This window comes from Triticum dicoccoides, chromosome 6B, assembly GCF_002162155.2.
Source record: "Triticum dicoccoides isolate Atlit2015 ecotype Zavitan chromosome 6B, WEW_v2.0, whole genome shotgun sequence".
NCBI lineage: Eukaryota > Viridiplantae > Streptophyta > Magnoliopsida > Poales > Poaceae > Triticum > Triticum dicoccoides.
The window spans coordinates 386,342,656-386,349,203 of record NC_041391.1 but is presented as its reverse complement, the minus strand read 5'-3'; the positions used below and the strand labels follow the sequence as shown (position 1 = coordinate 386,349,203).

At 36.2% G+C, this 6,548-nt stretch overlaps 1 long non-coding RNA gene across 4 annotated transcripts; it reads left to right on the top strand.

Annotated features, from left to right (window-relative positions):
• The first annotated feature begins 2,952 nt into the window (after positions 1-2,952).
• On the top strand, positions 2,953-5,713 carry LOC119323790. 4 transcript variants are annotated; one of them, XR_005156501.1, is made up of 4 exons: positions 2,953-3,263; positions 3,369-3,612; positions 4,104-4,773; positions 5,315-5,713. It is a non-coding gene; the product is annotated as an uncharacterized LOC119323790 (long non-coding RNA). The 4 variants fall into 4 exon arrangements; XR_005156499.1 differs by having other exon boundaries at positions 2,953-3,612; positions 4,104-4,238; positions 4,421-4,773; XR_005156502.1 differs by having other exon boundaries at positions 2,953-3,612; positions 4,104-4,555; positions 4,678-4,773.
• Positions 5,714-6,548: the final 835 nt, after the last annotated feature.

Sequence of the window (6,548 nt, the reverse complement as noted above, 5' to 3'; positions counted from 1 at the left end):
TGTCATGTGCTTTTTATTTGGATGCCCAAGCTCTTAATACAACGGAACGTCACATTATATTGCCCCTTATGATAGAAATCTTTATTATGCAGTCCGTCGTTTATTACTTTGCAATCACAAGTTCATACAACGCTCAATTTTCCCTTACAATAAAAGATCAAACATATTTAGGAGCAATTTTTATTGCTTTATGCACCGATGAAAACTTACTTGAAGGATCTTATTCAATCCATAGGTAGGTATGGTGGACGCTCATGGCAAGAAACTGGGTTTAAGGGTTTTTGGATGCACAAGTAGTATGTACGAATTTTTGGCTAGCAAAAGATCCTAGGAAAACACCACATGTTGGAGGATCCATAACAATATAACTTCTATGCAAATATACCCAAACATAACTCATTACGTTGTCTTCCTTGTCCAACATCAACTAATTTGCTCAAGTTTGAAAATAATTAATGGGTCTTCACAATCATTGAAGATTTCGAAGATAATATATTTTCATGTGAAAGTTCTCTTCCTTGTACTAATCATTCATGAATTTCTTGTATGACAAATATTGTGATTGTCAAGCTTCAAAAGATTTCATTTTCTAAACCCAATGTGAAGCTACTACTAGGCATGATATGGACATCAACTTCATGACATTCAATTCATTCAACAATTTACTCATAGTATATAAGTGAAGCACGAGAGTGAATGACAAACTACTCCAAAAAGATATAAGTGGAGATCAAATGAGTAGTTAAGTCAATGGATAGCTATGTGAGGACTCTCTCTCATTAATTTTTTAGATCTAAGTATTTTATTAAAAAAACAAGCTAAACAAAACAAAATGACATTCCAAGAATAGCACACATCATGTGAAGAAGTAAAAACTTAGGCTCAACCGATACTAACCGATAATTGTTGAAGAAGAAAGGTGGGGTGCCTACCAGGGCATCCCCAAGCTTAGATACTTGAGATTTCTTGAAATATTAACTTGGGATGCCTTGGGCATTCCCAAGGTTGAGCTTTTGTGTCTCCTTAATTCCTTTATATCACGGTTTCCCTAAATCTTAAAAACTACATCCACGCAAAACTAAACAAGAACTCGTGAGATAAGTTAGTATAAATCAATGCAATACCTTATCATTCTTTATTGTAGAAAATCACTAAAATTGTTATTCAACATTGCATACTAAATGCCTCCACATATTTAATACTCCTATCCTCAATTTGAATCGTTAAACAAGCAAACATATGCAAACATAACAACAATTTGCCAAAACAGGACAGTCTGTAATGGATGAAGAAGTATCTAGACTTATTTAACTTAAAAAATTATGAAAATTTACCACACTGTAGAAAATTAATCATAGCTTATTTTGCAAAAAATTTCAAAATTTTATCACATTCTGAATTTTCTTGGGAATTTTTACAACAACGACTAACTTTCTATTTTCAAACAACAACTCATATACTTGCAAAATAAGCATGGTAAAGGCTATCCTTGCCACTTTTATTGGAATAAAAGATACAAAAGATTATAAATAACAGCAAGCAAATCAAAACAAATTAAAATGACGCTGCAAGCAAAACTCATATGATGTGACGAATAAAAATATAGCCTCAAGTAAGGTTACGATTTTGTTGGAAACGAAAGAGGGGATGCCTTCCGGGGCATCCCCAAGCTTAGTTGCTTGGATCTTCCTTGAATATCACCTTGGGGTGCCTTGGGCATCCCCAAGCTTATGGTATTTTCACTCCTTATTCTCCTCATATCGATATCTCACCCAAAACTTGAAAACTTCAATCACACAAAACTTAACGGAACTTCGTGAGATGGGTTAGTATGATAAAGGCAAATCATTGACTTTGGTATTGTCAAAGACAAGATTCATACCTGTTATCACACAATTCCTACTGTACCCCATCATTTCTACAATTTATATTGAGCAATATAAGCCATAGAAACTAGAAAACAAGCAAACTATGCATTGAAAACAGAATCTGTCAACAGAACAGTCTATAGTAATCTGTACTCCAACCATACTTGTGTAACTCAAAAAATTCTGAAACATTAGGACAACATGGAAAAGTTGTATATCAATCATATGTAAAAAATCAGATGAAAATCACGTTCCAGTGTTTTTTTAAAATTCCTGGACTGAGTGCAAAAGTTTCTGTTTTTGCACAGAATCAAGTCAACTATCATCCACACTATCCCAAAGGCTTTACTTGGCACTTTATTGAAACAAAGGCTATAAAACATGATTATTACAGTAGCCTAATCATGTTAACACACAAAAACAGTAGGGGTAAATGTTGGTTTATCTCCCAACAAGCAATTTTCTTTAATGCCTTTTAGCTAGGCATGATGAGTTCAATGATGCTCGCATAAAAGATAAGAATTGAAACATAACAAGAGCATCATAAATCATAAGTTCCCCTCTCATAATAATTTTCAGTAGCATCATGAATAGATTCATCAATATAACCATCACATAAAGCATTCTTTTCATGATCCAAAAGCATAGAGAATTTATTACTCTCCATATAAGCAATTTTATTCTCATTCACAATATTGGGAGTATCATATGAAACTTGAATACTAAACTTTTTTTCCACATTAAAAGAGTAATGTTCATTAAAAGGATATTCAAAATTATGACAATAACTATCACTAATCTATAATACCTAAATAGTTCATCCCCACTATGTTATTTCTCTTGACATGCATCCTATCCACCTAAGCACACCTACCATGTCAGCATTTTGTATAATACCTAAATAGTTCATCCCCACTATGCTATTTCTATTGACATGTAGCCTATCCACCTAAGCACACCTGCCACGTCAGCGTTTTGTTAGAGACTTACACGAGGGACCCACCAACTTACAAAGCAACCACATTAGCTTTCAGTTACTACTAGAACCCGCGAGAAGCTGACCATGGACGTCTTCCTTCCTCTTCCGCCTTTGGTTACCGAGTCAGTCTAGCATTTTAATTACTCCCAAAACCGTGTGTAACAGAGGAGTCAGTCTAGGACCGCCGCATCCTTATCGGCGTGTTTCTTCTCCCTCTGTCTCGATCTCTTCGCCTCCGTTTCCTCGTGGCGCACCACACCTTTGTCGTCCACCGTCTCCCCATCCCCCGGTCCCTCCTGTGGTGTGCCTTGCTGCGGGCTCAGATCTTGGAGACGACAAACAACCCACCGACGCGATGCGTCGTGCCCAAAGAAATCGTCGGCAGTGCCAACTTATAGCCATCGCCTGTGTGGAAGGTGTGAGGATTCCCGATCTGATGTTGGGAAGCAAAATTTGGCAATTTTTCTGTTGTTCTTCCTGGGTTCCATAGTATTCACATCAGTCGTGTGACCATGCTCCAGAGGATTTGCTAATAAAGTTTCACCAATGGAAAATCAATTTGCGGGAGCGCTCCTTTATCCGTGTTGGACATGGTGAATTAGGAGGAGGCTTTGATGTCTTCAGGTCGATCAAAGCTGTGGTGCCATCTCCGACCGTCTAGCGCCTCCACCATATACATCGTCGTAGCGTCTAATCGATGCATCAGGGGAAACCCCCCGACTTTATTCCTTCTCCAGGGCCTAAGAAGACCTCGCAGATGAGCAGGTAACTAATCGCTCACCTCAATCCCCTTTTATATATCTCAAATTAATCTCACCATGTTGTTGATTTTGCTTCACACATGTCTGTTTCCGTCAAGTTACACTACAAGGCGAAATCTCAAATCTTACATGATTTGCTGATTATTTTTGTCATGCTTTCTGTAATTATATTCATAGATAAATGGATTTTTGTTTTGTTTGCATCCCAATGATGGGTGCTTATTGATTTGTTCTTCTATATTTCAAACATTAGTACAAGAAGCATAGATGGTTATGATACTAGGAGGGTTGGAGCTCTCAATTTCATTTGACATGCACTACATCCCAATAGGAAAAATGATTATATCAGATTGTCAAGCAATTCAAGCGGTTCTTGAGGACTACAGATTGTATCTCTTGCTCTATGTTTTAAAGTTTACTTCCATATGTCCAAGCATATGCCATCTCACCATCTTGTGTCGGCTTTACCAAGACTTATTTTCTTCTTTATTTCAGTTTTCTTTCAAGAATCAAGATTACCAAGCACAATGCAAGTCAATATACAAATAATTATGTTTCAACTCATGTATGCCTCAAGTGTTGGTTACATGTTGTCATGAAAATAGTAGCTACATGGATCATCAGATTAAGGTAAATACATATCTCAATACATCATTTGGTCATTATAATTTCTAATTGTTGCTTTGTTAGGAGTAGGAAATAAAAAAGTGTCCTACTTCTACTATGTACGGAGGCTTCTTCCTGCATTTGATATTTCAAGCCCCTGTGTTTGCATTCTAATTCATTCCCCTTCCTTCACTGTTGTTCATCAGGATGGTCCCATCTTCCTACCTCTTTGTTTCAGTTCAACCTTCTGACCACAGGCATTCCTACCCCACAGTAGTAGGCACTCGTGATATCTTCTTGCTGCATTCCCTATTCTACTGCAGAGATTGACGCTATACTTTGTATGATGAGATAAACCTTTCAAGAGTTTTATGGTTAATATAGTCGCTTTGTGATCATCTCTATTCTGCAATCTGGATGTTCTAGCAATAACATGGTTTGCTCCTTTGTTCTTGCATTGCAGGTATACAATTCATTATAGGCATTCTTTTATATTTTATCCAAATCAATATAATCTCACACAACACTGACGTCCGACGACCTCTCTGCTCCTGAATCGGTATGAATGACTGATGAAGATTTTGATTTACAAATACATAGTCCATTTATCATTCCTTTGGTTATATTGTCATAGAATACAGTCACGGACCTGAGAGAAGACATAAGAAGTGGATGGCTTAAATGTGAAAGGCATAAAAGTTAGTCATATGTAGTGTGTTTCTTCCCGCAAAAAATATATGTAGTCTGTTTCTGACAATTAAGTGTACATGCCAATTTTTTCATTTGTGATCGTAAGTACATGTTAAAAATCATATAGAAACGACTCAACCTTCAATACTTTTTAAACCATGATAAGTTATCCATGCATCCAAGTGAGATATGCAAACTGTGTCCTGATGAAAAGGGAAGTGAGATCTTACGTGACTATGCCAGTTCGATAAAGAGAACATGAAACATAAAATTTATACAAATAGTTATACAGCTGCGCCTAAGTCAAAGGTAAATAAAATCCACATGATACATGATTAATCACAGTAAAATACACAATAAGAAGGAACTAGACATATAATTAATCAGAGCTGGTTTATTCGTTTGTGCAGGAATCAAACACGTACACGTTGCATTCCGGGCATTCTTTTATATTATCCCCATACCAATATGAGCTCACACAACATTGATGGCTGACAGCCTTCTCTGCCCTTGGATTAGGATCCCACATATGACTGATGGGTGAAGATTTTCTTTTTGCTAATCTTGAATCGAGCTAATTTTTATCATTGCAGAATTTCAGTCACTTATAGGAAGACACTTCAACTTATCCACCAGAGTTAATCAGAAGTACTTGCGTTGCACAATACAACAAATCATTTCGTGTCATTCCAGAATAAATTGTATGTAATACATATTTTGCTCGCCCCTTTTATCGTGTGTAATTCTGCACATGTTTGTATCTCGAGCACATGATTTTTGTTATACAAATATGTCACTACATTTTGGGATGCGTATTTGCAAACTTATATTTTGTTTGCGAACTTACAAGCTTTTCATATGGAAGCGCATGGATCCTGTATTGCTATTCAGAGTTCATTGCCAACTTCTAATTCCATCGACACTGCTACCTTCCAGTACAAAGTCTTCAGGGAATAACAACGTGAATAAAACTAAGTGCAATATTACTATACAAAAATTACAGAGATGCGAGATGATCCCTCAATTCATGCTTGCTGGTAACTATGCTAAGCAAGTTGTTCACTTTGGTTTTCCTGAAAGGAGTCTGGCAAATCCTTGCATAGATACAAACCCACCATGCATTCTATTATGCTACTTATATGGAATGGATAATTTAAAACTATACAGTAATGAAGTACATTAAATCATAGTATTATTTTTAGTGCTGGTTGTCATTTTATTACCAATGTTTGTATTCCTACAAAAAAAATCTCACTTAAATATATTGCAACCAATTCCCGCAGCAACGTGCGGGGTATCATCTAGTTTTTATAACATAAGTATCATCACAATAATCATCATAAGTAGCAACTTTGTTCTCATGATAGTTAACTGAAACCTCTTCTGAAATAGTAGAATCATTACTAAATAAAGTCATGACCGCTCCAGATCCACTTTTATCATTATAAGAAAATTCAACACCCTCCAAAATAGTGGAATAATTATTATCTGAAGTTGACGCTCTTTCATACCCACTTTCATAAATATTGCAATCATCATAAATTGAAGGCATGCGGTCATCATAACAAATTTGATCATTCAAAGTAGGGGGACTAAAAAGATCATCTTTATTAAGCATAGCATCCCCAAGCTTGGGAAAAACAT